Genomic DNA, 12,746 nt, shown 5'->3' with positions numbered 1-12,746 from the left:
CAGCCCATCTGGCTCTGAGCCGAGAGGTCTCAGTCCCTTTGGGCTGCAATAAGGTCATCTGATGTTGTCATGACTCCTCAGCCAGTGATAGTTATGGACCATTTCAGAGCTATTGTCTCAGGCTCTCTGCAGACTCAGGCAGGCAGCACTGTGTCAGTTATTCTGGTTGTGATGGGTGCTAAACAGCTTGAAAGCTCCAACTCAAAATATTCCCCAACTCCTGCCTCTCTCCTCCCTGTCACGTTTTGCAGTAAGTGTAAGGGCTAAAGGCTGGCTTTCCTTTGAAATGTAAACCGAGATTCTGATGAAGAAGGGAACTTGGGAGGGGTGCAGCATTGTGGCCCTGTGCAGCCCCATTCCAGCCTGTCAGCACATGCAGGAATACCAGCTCTCCCCGCACTAAAAAAAAAAAAAAAAAGCCTTCAGTTGCTGGCCCTACTCCTGCAATAGCATCTGCCACTCTGTCACTTAAACCTGTAGTGAGTAGGGCTCTACATGGCTGCAAGGGTCTCCTTGCACCATCAAGGCCTGACATGGTGGCATTCGGGAATATTTAGGGCCACGCCCTTTCTGAGCACATTGCCTCTGCTCTGGGAATCTCCCAGCCCTCGTGATGATTTGTGGGTTCCCAGGCAGCAGGGGGAGATCAGCAGGGCTGGGCAGGGGTCCAAGAGGGAGAGGGAGGCAACAGTGGTGCTGGAACAATTTGTAGAGTGGGGTTGCTGAGAGCCATTGAACCAAACTGTAAACCCTGTATATGATGGGAACCACTTCAAGCCAGGCAGCACCCCCAGCACCTCTAGTTCCAGGACCTATGGGAGGCAGCCTGGCATCGGGGACTGTGAGGCACCGCCAGCATGGGACAGAGCTGGCCAGTGCCATGGAAGTGTTGTTCAAGATTAGATGAGACCAGGAAGGTGACAGAGAAGGTACCCCCAGTTGTTGCTGGATGCTTTAGATTATCTCCCTGCACCACCAGCCTCTGGAAAGAACTCCAGGGCCTGGCCCAAGTGGGGCCACAGGCAGCCTCCATGCTGTGCAATGTCAGTGGCTGAGCCCCCTGTTTGACAGCACGTCCCACTCCAGCCCTGCATCCTCCTGGAGCTGGAGGGGAGATGGGCCAAACCTAGTGCCCAGCCTGTCCCTGTACTGTGGGGCCTGCATCCAGCCAGTGCAAAGAGCCTGGTTGTGGGACGGCCCAGAGTATTGGGGTGCTGGAGTTCTGGGTAAGAACCCCAGTACGCTGCCTGAGCCCTTTCTGCAGGACTCTCCCCTTTAATTCCTGGAGGTGGCTGGTTTGCTGCCCAACCGTTATCACCTCCCCAGCTAATCCCCCCTTCAGCTGCCCACAATTATCACCCTGCACCAGTTCTGTGCCTAGAGCCCTCTCGTGGTTTCCCCATCTATGCTGGCTTCTTTGCCCCCTCAGCCCCCACTCCACTTGCTCCCAGGCTGGTCTGGCCAGGTGGGCTCCCAGCCACTGCCATGCTGCTTCCATCCCCCAAATGCCACCATTCATCTGCTTTCTAACTATTGTGGCATGGGGAACTGCGCTGAGCTGCACTGCAGGGCACCGGCTGAAGAACTCCCAGCTCCAAGCATCATCTGGCCCTGGAAACATATCCTGGCCCTGCCCTTCTCCACCCTGCTCCTGCCCTGTCCTCACCTGCCTAGCTCTGTCTGCATCACAGCCCACATGCTGTTACAGAAGTATCTACATGGGGAACACATATTTGATAATGGGCTCTTCAATCTAGCAGAGAAAGGTAAAATATGATGCAAGGCTGGAAGTTGGATCTAGACAAATTCAGACAGGAAATAGGGTGTAAATTTTAAGCAGTGAGAGAATTAACCACTAGAACAACTTACCAAGAGGTTGTGGTTAGGGTTGCCAGTTTTGGTTGGACATATTCCTGGAAGTTTCATCACATGACATTATCTTTAATTGAAGATTAATTTTTAATTCCTGGAGACTCCAGGACAATCCTGGAGGATTGGCAATCTTAGCTGTGGTGGATTCTCCATCACTGACAATTGTTAATTCAAGGTTGGCTGTTAGCTGTGTTCTAGGCATTAGTTTGGGGAAGTTCTATGGCCTATGCTATACAGGAGGTCTGACTGGATGATCACAGTGGTCCCTTCTGGCCTTGGAATCTATGAATCCGTGAAAAAGCAACTGCCCACACAGCCAAGCAGAGCACTCAGTGCATGACTAAAAACTGTCCTGAGTGCAGAATAGCCCTGTCCTGGGTGCAGAAGGGTCCAGACACCATGATGCCAATCCTGGAATCCTAACTCCCAAGCCTGAGCCTCTCGATATTCACATCCCTGGCCTATGGGCTCAGTGGGTTCTGGGCACCAGGGCGTTAGTGCCAGGATTCACACAGTGCAGTGGGCTCTGTACTTACCCTGCCCCCTCCCGTTTCTCTCTTCATTCCATTTCAGGGAGGAGATAAGTGCTAGGTTCTTTCCTCCCCTTTTCAGCCACTCGATACCGCCTCAGGGATGTCACCAGATCCACCCCATGGCTGCATTAGCTGAAGTGTTGCCCTTTACTGTGCCCGGCACCTGGCCAGCCCCCTGCCCCCCTCCACCCAGCCGTGGGTGGATGAGAATGCAAAGGGCTGGCATGTTTGCACACAGAGCTGTTCCGTTTGGCTTCTCTCAGCAGCTGCTGCAGGAGTGACAAGGGTGAGAAGATCCATTTCCAGCCCCCCCAGAGAAAGACTTCAACATGCCTGCTTATTAGTTGATTTAAGAAACCTGACTGTGAGCACGAGGCCCCAGGGAAAGGGAGCCCAGCGCAGGGGCAGGTGCAGAGCATCCGGCCCGGCCTCCCCAGGCACTTGTGCCTCTGAGCCCAACCTGTGAGGAAGCCAGGGGCACTGTCTTTATGCTGGTTTCACCAACACCAAAGGTGTGGTGCAGTCAGAGTGCTGGGTCTGACCTTGAGCTGTGCACCAGACGGAGCTCCCTGGAGGCAGAGATCCTGCCTGTCCAAAGGGACAGGGCTCTTTGAGTTAAAGGAGACATGCAGAACAGTGACAGACAATCCTGGGCACTGCCATAGCTGCACACTTCACCTTGCAACCCCTCTGGGGTGGCTCAGAATCACTGCACCCCACTGACAGATGTGGAGACTGCACCACACGAAGGGTAAGCCTGGACCAAGGGTGGGTGGAGACCAGTGATTCCATTTTATGAAGGATTTTGAGATTTTGAAATTTGTTTTGTTCTGATTTAGAATGAAAACCAAACAATTCTAAATATTCTGTGAAATGGAATTACTTTTCTCTGCCCAGCTCCACTGGGAGCCCTGGCTTCAGGACAGTCCGCCTGGCAGGCTGCTCCAGAAACAGGTACCCTAGGGCCCCACGGAGCCAGGAGCCTGAAAGCCCACGCTCCCTAGTAACCTGTTAGGTGGCCTGCTGAGGAGCCAGGTAATCAGCTAGCAGGAAACCAGGCAGGTTTCATTGGAAATCTACCTGGCTTCTAGCGGAATTTCATCAAAACTGAGTGGTCTCCAGGAGACTTTAATTTTGACTAACTGACAATTTCCAACGAAGAGTTACATCAATTTTTTTCCGACCGGCTCTAGTCTTGACTCCCAACAGCCACTACTCTAACCATTAACTCCTTAGAGTTTAAAGCCGGAAGGGACAATTCGATCATCTGGCCTGACCTCCTGTGTACCACACACCATTACATTTCATCCAGTTACCCCGTACTAAGCCCAATAACTTGTTTGACTGAAGCGCAATCTGTGTTTGGCTAATGCATAATTTGCAGAAAGGCATCCAGTCCTGGATTTGACAAGGTAGCAACCTGCTGGGGACTTAGAAGGAGGAGCACAGGTTGCAGGAGGGAAGAGTTTGGATGAGGCACCAGGAAGTCACTCTATGTGCATATGGTTAGAATGGCAGCTGCTGTTGCAGCACCTGTGTAAATAGTCCTCTTAATAAGGGCCAGTTTAGTTTAGAGCCAGTACCGTGGTCCTGTCATGTTGTTACTCTGTATGCAGTGCACGAAACATGGTGGCCATTGACCCAGCCAGTGTAGTGAGACCCACAGCAAGAAACAGAGTGTTATTAACAGGCAAACAAAGCAGAGCACCTAGAAACAGAGCAGAGGCAGCATGGAGGGACTCAGACCACTGGGAATACTGGATTTCAACAAAAAAATCTCGCACACTCATGCAAGCAAGAACCGAATCTGTACACAGAGCTGACCATGGGGTAAAGATGAGAAAATGAAGGTAAAGCTTTTTTAATATCTCACTGGGGAAAAAAGACGAGAAGTGAGCGAGACAATATTGCCAGGAATAATGCCCAAAACACTGGACCTGCTGATAAAGATGTTAGATGACTACTTCGATCCCAGACAGAATGAGGCTGTAGACAAGCTGTCATTTACCCAAAGCCAAGAAGCAGAAGTGGGAATACATATTAGGTTACAGAACTGAGAACTCTGGCATCCACATATAACTTTGGAGACATTAAAGGTTTCCTATTAGAGACAGCATCATTTGTGGGACACGTGATTCCACCTTACAGGAGAGATTGTTGAGAGATACAGATCTAACCCTAGAGAAATGCCTCCAAATAGCAAGGGCAGCTGAACTCTCCAGGGAAAGATCAAAACAGTAACAGCCACCAGTGCAGAACAAGTAAACAGGCTCCAGCTAAAGAAACCCCAGAGACAGGCTGACCAAGAATGAAGGCATCATGATTCTGGATGTAAGCAGTGTCAGGATGAGCTCCACCCTGACATCTGGTGGTGAGGTGTGGCAAGTTGTGGAAAAGAACTTCAGGGGCTGATCTCATTTGCATAGGCACCCCCACCCCGCCTAGAATGAGGCCGTAGCTGCCCAAATGGTCACGTTGGCTGCTGTAGGATCCCCAGTGTCTCTGTTATTGGGGCAGGAAGAATAAATTGTTATTACCCTGATTATGGGAACTGTGCTTGGAACTGTACTTGGCCTTTTGTTATGATGGAGGGACTCACCATCAACTAAGTAGCACTCGCTAGGCAGGGGACATGGGTTCCAAAACTCTGTGAATTGAGGGAGGTTGGGGGTAGGTATTAATGCTTGGTGATATGGGCCCCTTAGTGAGGGCCTTACATGCTAATTGCATTTCCTCCACTGGGGAATATCAGAGCTAATTTTGATTCTCTTAGGAGTCTAGTTACAGGCTGCTGAGCTCACTTTGGGCTAATGGTGCACCAGCACTGAGGCTCCCCTACTACAAGCTGACATCACCTAAGAGCTGAAATCACTGAGTGTTGTGTTAAGTAGTGGGGGAGCCTGAAGATATATGGTGGAGCAGTTTGCGGGACGGCTGGAGCGCCTTGTGGACAGGCTGGTGGAGCAGTTCATGGAACGGCGGGAGCTGCTTGTGGGCTGCGGAGCCGAGCAAAGCAGTTTGTGGGGCGGCTGGCGGAGCGGAGCGAAGGTCTATGGAGCTGTGGGGCGGTCAGCTTCAGATCATGTAAGGTGCCTCTTACCTCTCTCTCACCCCCCCACTCCGCCATCTCCACCCAGGTTGGGAGGTAAAGCTCTGCAGATAAACTTTTGAACTCTGGGCCTGCCCTGACCAGGGACAGAGACTTTTGGGTCATTGGACTTTTGGGACTTTGGGTGATTTGGGGTTGCTGGACTCAAGAACCAAAGGGGAAAGGGCATGCCCCAATTTGCTTGGGGTGGGTTTTTGCTCATGGGTTGTGTTATGAATCCTGTTGGTGGTGTTTCCCCAACATAATGCCACATTGTTTCTCTCTGTTATTAAAAGGCTTTTTGCTGCACTCAGACTAGGTGCTTGCGAGAGGGGAAGTATTGCCTCTTGGAGGCGCCCAGCGGGGGTGGTATATATTTGTCCCAGGTCACTGGGTGGGGGCTCGAGCCGGTTTGCATTGTGTTATTGGAATGGAGCCCCTAGATACTGAACCCGGCCCTTGTTGCTGCCAACTCTGATGGGCAGAAGGGTTACATGTATATCTATTAGGGAAAGCAATCCGAAAGGCAGAAAGAAAAAAGCCCAGCCTATGGGCAACAATGGAAGGGGTGGATGAGAAATAGAACCATTCCTATGTCCCAATGCCACAGCTACTCTAGAAAGAAAAAGGCAGCAGTACATGCTGTGATTGAGGACACAGACTTCCAGCAAAGAGGAGAGTACTTGCAATGTGACTTTAGCACAGGGGTCGGCAACCTTCAGCACGCGGCCCATCAGGGTAATCCGCTGGCAGGCCAAGAGACATTTTGTTTACATTGACCGCCTGCAGGCATAGCCCCCCCCCAGCTCCCAGTGGACACAGTTTGCCGTGCCCGGCCAATGGGAGCTGCGGGAACGATGAACTGCGGCCACTGGGAGCTGTTGGGGGCTGTGCCTGCAGACGGTCAATGTAAACAAAATGTCTCATGGCCTGCCAGTGGACTGCCCTAATGGGCTGCGTGCTGAAGGTTGCTGACCCCTGCTTTAGCAGATCCAAAGGCTCTGTGTACATGCAGTGCAGAAGAAGGCTGCCAGTCATTCAACTGCCATATTTGTAACTATGCTATTAGATCAACAAGCAATTTGATTCCAGATGGATTGTGGAGCCAGCTGCAATATAATCCCAGCAACAGTGGTAAGCAGCAACACTAGATGAGATGAAGAAATGTGGAGAAATGTGGCCAAGTGCTTGTGATGGGCTGTCAATAAGAAACTCACAGAACAAGAAACGTTATCGCTTGGAGTTTAGCACAGTTGACACAGCAGTACCACCCACTGATAGAGTCCCTATCAGAAACCTGTGAGCCCTTCAACTCCAGCAGTTGACACACAATAATGCAGTATGGGGAAGATCAGAGACCTAAGAACAAGCATTTGAAAGAGTAAAGAAAATCATAAGCAACGCACCAGTCCTAAAGTGCTACAACCCTACGGAACAGCTACAATGGGATGCTCAAAAGGAAGTCTAGAAGCAGCACTGATGCAAAGCCAGCAGCCCATAGCATTTGCTAGCAGAGCTCTGACAGACACAGAAAGGGGCTTCACTCAGGTAGAAAAGGAACTACAAGCTGTGGTCTTTGGAATGGAACGATTCCAGTTCACTATTGAGCACAACATGGATGTGCAGTCTAATTACATGCCATTAGAAAGTATCATGAAAAATCCACTGCTGAGTGCACCCAAGTGACTGCAGCACGTGTTACTGAGAATCCAGCACTACAATGTTACGGCAAGTTCCTGCCCAGAAGAGTCACAACTGGTGGCAGATACAGTGAGCAGGGCGTAGCTTCCAGACTAGAACACAGATGGCTCTGGAACAGGAGACAGTATCTACTAATGCTACAATCCCTTCACATCTCTGATGGGATGCTCCGGGCAATCTAACAAAACACCAGACAGGATCGTTGCTACAGGCAGTAGAATGATTGATACTCCAGGTTTGGCCAGATCACAAGAAGCAAGTGCCACAGGAGGTTAGCCTTACTACCAGGTGAGGGATGAGCTGTGTGTGCAAGGTGGGATTTTGTTTAAAGCAGATTGAGCAGTAACCCCATCAGATTTAGGAGCTGACATCATGAGATAGATACACAGCTCACACCTGGGTATAAAGCCATACCCGAGACCAGCCAGGGAATCTATTGGTCAGGCGTGAATGCCCATTTGTGAGCATACATGAAACAGTGTGAGGTGTACAAATAGTATAGTGATCGACGTAGGTAGTGTGTGAGTCTTTTGTTTGGGGATGCTACTCCCAAGAGCACCAGAAGCTCCCTAGAAGTGGGGGGGGGCTGTTGTGGCCCCGCCCCGAGGCCCTGCTCACACTCGGCCTCTTCCCCCAAGGCCCTGCCCTTGCTCCATCTCTTCCCACCCCCTCTCCCTCTTCCCCCAAGGCCCCACCCACTGCGTGCTCCTGTCTACCCCCTCCAACCCATCGCTTGCCCTTAAGGGGAGCGGCAGAGCAGGGCCATGGTCTGGGTGCTGGTGGCCCCCACTCTTCTAGGGAGCTTCCAGCATTCCTTCTCCCAGGGTGCAAAGGTGGCGGGCCAGCACACCTCCAAACGGAAGTGACCCGCATCTGACATTTGCCCCCTGCATAGCCAACCTTTTTTATTTTGAGGAGGTTTAGCCTCCCCAAGCTTTTTAGATGCTCCTCCCATGGGGATCAACAACAGAAGGAGACTATGCAGCCTCATGAAATCCCTGCCCGTCCCTGGGAAAAGGTCAAAACAGACCTGTTCACTTTTAATGACAGGAACTACATGGTCACAGTAGGTCACTGCTCCAACTTCTAGGAGGTGGATTATCAGGACGACATTCAGGCAAGAATTGTGATCAGTTCATATGAGGTACTTACAGACTCAGGACAGCAGTGGTGATGAAACTGAAGACAACTGTGGAGTAGTGGCAGACAATTGGCTCACGCAGACAGGCCGAAGGCCAGGACCAGGAGAACATAGAAAGAGCCTCTGCCATCAGCTGATCTGATTTAGGACAGTCAGAAACTAGGTATATGAGCAACACAGGGGACCAACAGGACAGCACCCAACAAAGAGCAGACCAGCAACAGGGTGGAGTAAGTGTCCTACAAACAGCAATAACACAAATGACAAATGGGAGACTGGTTTGAAGACCAGCACACTTGAAGGACTATGAGGCTGAGCGGACTACAATGGGATGGTGAAGGCCACGTCCCTGGAATGTGCTATGTACTCATAACCTCTGGTCCCAGCAAGTCAGCAAATGCTTGCACATTGCACAAAGACAAAAACAATAGCAACAATTATTAAAAGGAAAGATATAGCAACCTGTAAGGAAGATGGAGACAGGTTGCAGGAAGGAAGAGTTTGGAGGAGGCACCAGAAAGTCATTCTGTGCACCTGGCTAGAAAGCTATCTCTCTGCATCATCTCTGTAAATAGTTCTCTTTAAAAAAGAGCCAGTTTAGTTTTGCAGTCGTGAAGTCCTTTCATGTTGTGACTCAGCACACAGAGCATAACACCGAAGAAACCAAGAGATGAAGATTTCACTGCTTTCTTAATAGTGTGGTCCAATGGTTAATTACCCTCACTGGTTAAAAAATAAAAAAAGTGCTTCATTTCCAGTGTGAATTTGTCTGGCTTCAGCTTCCAGACATTTGTTCTTCTTTTACCTTTCTTTGTTAGATTAAAGAGCCCATTCGTACCCTGTTTTTTCTCCCTGTGGCAGGGTGTACCAACCCTGCACTGGGCCACCAGGACTGGACCAATCACTGTGGACCCAGGAGACCACGCCACCTCACCCCTGCTGCACATGCTCCAGGTGGTAGGGACAGATAAAAGGAGACTGCCTAGCTCAGTCTGGGCTGGCTGAGGAGGAGGAAGGATGTGTGCTACAGGCTCCTGCAGAGGCTCCTGCGACTCTCCAAGCAATGGGAACCATGGGCCCGGACTACACAGAGGACAACCTTCCGACCATGGAGACTGACTGGGTCACCGAGCCGTTACCTAGCAGTTCTGTGTTCTTGGGGAACCAGGGCGCAGTACCCAGCCTGTCTGACACACAAAGACCTTCCCCCTGCCCCCAGCCTTTGCTTGAACCAAATCTGCATCAGAAGAAAGACTTACAAAAAGCTATGAAAAGGCAGCAGGAGACACACCTAAACCCCTGGGATAAGGGTGACAGGATTAAGGAAACTCCCCTAGCCTCATTTGCATTGAAGATAGGACAAGGAGGCATCTCCATTAGCATACAGAATGGAGAACAGAGATTCCAAGGCAAGAACCGCATGGAACTCTGGGACCAGAAAAGCAGGGATGCACTGCATGATGGGGGGTCTCTGCTTCAGATGTTAATGAATCCACACCTGCACATACCCAACTCAATAGTTATCAGACCAATTCTAGTAATAAATCCTTATTGGTATCCAAAATAGTGAAACTCCCTAATTGCATTGTGAGCTCCCTCCAAGAAACAACGCACATAGCCAGGAATGATCAGCTCCCATTGAACCAAACAACTCTGGTATACTCCCTTGAGCCATCAGTTTACACATAAACAAATCTAGTGTTCTCCCTTGAACCATTGTTCTTTCCCTACAAAAACCCCTACCCATGCTCAAGTAAGTGTTCTGATGCCTGCATCCAAAATCTGCCTCTATACCGTGGGGACTTCATCTTCTCCTGACTCTGCGTGTCTCCAGCACTCCGGACCCTCAGCTACCACCACCACCTGGAACCCCCAATTGATTCCAGCTTCACAGAGTGGTGAGAACCCAGCTCGCTCGCTCGCGCGCTCTCTCTCTCTCTCTCGATATAGCCTTCTGACCTTGACTTGTGTGATCAGTTATAGTTTTCTAAACCTGACTTTTATAATCAAATTTAAGTTAGATTTAATATTATAGCTGTTTTGTTTGTTTCACTCTCCTGTGATTTTTACCTGGCCATAAATAACTTTCATGATTAAGCTGGTTACTTCTCTCTCTCTCCCCCCCCCATGAGTGTTTTTTGGTTTCCTCATTCACTCTGCAGCAACGCTCCTTGCACCTAAGATAAAAGATCCCTGCAGCGCCCAAAAAGCCTGTGGGGTTTGCTCCTCAAGTGGGTTACTACCAGAACAATTGTAATGTGGAAGTGGGGAGAGGGATGTGCTGAACCTGGAACCTATGAGGGTGGCAGCTTGGAAGTGCTGCTCAACCCAGCCTGCAGAGTCCAGGGGCATATGAGGGGGGCAGACTGAAAGTGCTGCTTGACCCAGCCTGATCAGGTGCGCTCTATTCCGGTGCGGTGCCCACGGCCTATGAGGGTGGCAGCTTGGCGGTGCTGCTCCACCCAGCCTGCTGAGTCAGGGACATATAAGGGGTCAGCTTGGGAGCTCTGATTAACCCGCTTCTCTCAGACACTCTCTGTTAATGTGTGTATGTGTGTTCATCTGATTCTGGGGTTGGAGGAACCAGCCCTGGGGAACCTAGGTCCTGCAGGACAGCTCCATTGGGAGGGGACTTGCAGCAGGGAGAAGTAGAGCTCCATATGAAAACACAAGTGACACAAGCAGTACATTGATAGAAGTACAGAATACCCCCCCCCCCCACAGAAGAGTAACCCTAATAAATGAGAGTACCCCAAAGTAATGGGCAAAGCTGGTAACACAGCTGCTGCCAGCTGGGGAGATGTCTGAGATGCACTTTGTGGTAGGAAGTGACCTTTGGAATATAGTAAAAGCTGATGCTTAAACACTTAATGGGGAATTTCCCAACTTCGTAGGGCCCTGGGTCAGAACCCGGTGGAGAAGGGTGGGCCTGGGTTCCCCTTCACATCACCAGTTTGCCACTAGGTATGGCCACTATTTGTTTGTTCTGCCCCACCCAGGGGATACAGACAGACTGATTGTTCTGCCCTGTGGGGGCTGCGAACTGATTGTTTGCTTGACCTGGCCAAGGTCCTGAGCCCTCCTTGTTACAATTACCTGATCCCACAGGGACTCCCAATGACTGAGTGTCGGGGTGTACCAACCCCTTACTGGGCCAGTGGGGCAGCCCTGCTTGACGTAGAGGTCGTTATACACTATAATCAAATCATCTCTTGATATTCTTTTTGATAAACTAAACAGATCGGGCTCTTTAAGTCTTCCACTCTAAGACATTTTCTCCAGTCCTTGAATCATTTCTGTGGCTCTCTTCGAATCATTTCTGTGGCTCTCTTCTGCACCTTCTCCAATTTTTCAGCATGCTTTTATAACATAGACACCAGAACTGTATGCTTTATTCCAGTATTGGTCTCACCAGTAATGCTAGATACAGAGGTAAAATTCACCTCCCTCTTCCTCCTCCTTCCCCTATGCATACAAGGATCACATTAGCCCTTTTTGCCACAGAATCACACTGGGAGCTCATGCTGAGTCGCTTGTCCATTATGACCCCTAAATCCTTTTCAGCATCACTGCTTTCCAAGATACAGTCCCCCGTTCTATACATATAGTCTGCATCCTTGTTCCTAGATGCGCAACTGCATTCAAATTTTGTTTGAATGGGCTCAGCTTACCAAGTGATCCATATCACTATGTCTGACTGCCCTGTTCTCTTCATTAGTTACCGCCCCACCAATCTTTGTGTCATCTGCAAAGTTTAGCAGCAGTGATTTTAGATTCACTTCCAGCTCATTGGTAAAAAGGTTGACTAGCATCCGGCCTAAGGAAACGCACTAGAAACACCCCATTCAAGGGCAACTACTCTTTGAGATCTGTCAGTTTACTAGTTTGTAATCTACCTCATGTGTTTTTATTGATATTATATAGTGCTATTTTTAATTAGGTTGTCATGTGGTACTAAGACAAATGCCTTGCAAAGGTCTGTGTACATTATCAACCAAATTTGTAATCTCATCAAAGACTGAAATCAGGTCTGTTTGACAGGACCTATTTCCCATAAAACCATGTTAATTAATTATGTTCCCATCCTTTAATTTGTTGTCAGTTGAATATTGGATCAGCATTTTCATTATTTCGCTCGAGATTGATAACCAGCCTATAGTTGCCTGCCTGGGTTACCGGCTTGCCCTTTTTGAATATCAGCATGACATTTGCATTCTTCCAGTAGTCTGCAATTTCCTCATTATTCCAAGGTTATGAGCAGGTGTGTTTCTGTGGGGTCTTGCAAGGATCAGTTCTTGGTGCTATGCTATTTAATGTTTTTATTAATGATAAAGAAGAAAAAATAATATCATCGCTGATAAAGTTTACAGATGACACAAAGATTGGGAAAATGGTAAATAATGAAGCAGAC

Source organism: Lepidochelys kempii, chromosome 2, assembly GCF_965140285.1.
Source record: "Lepidochelys kempii isolate rLepKem1 chromosome 2, rLepKem1.hap1, whole genome shotgun sequence".
In the NCBI taxonomy this organism is placed as follows: domain Eukaryota; kingdom Metazoa; phylum Chordata; order Testudines; family Cheloniidae; genus Lepidochelys; species Lepidochelys kempii.
The sequence above is the reverse complement of the archived record's forward strand: the minus strand, read 5'-3'. Positions refer to the sequence as shown.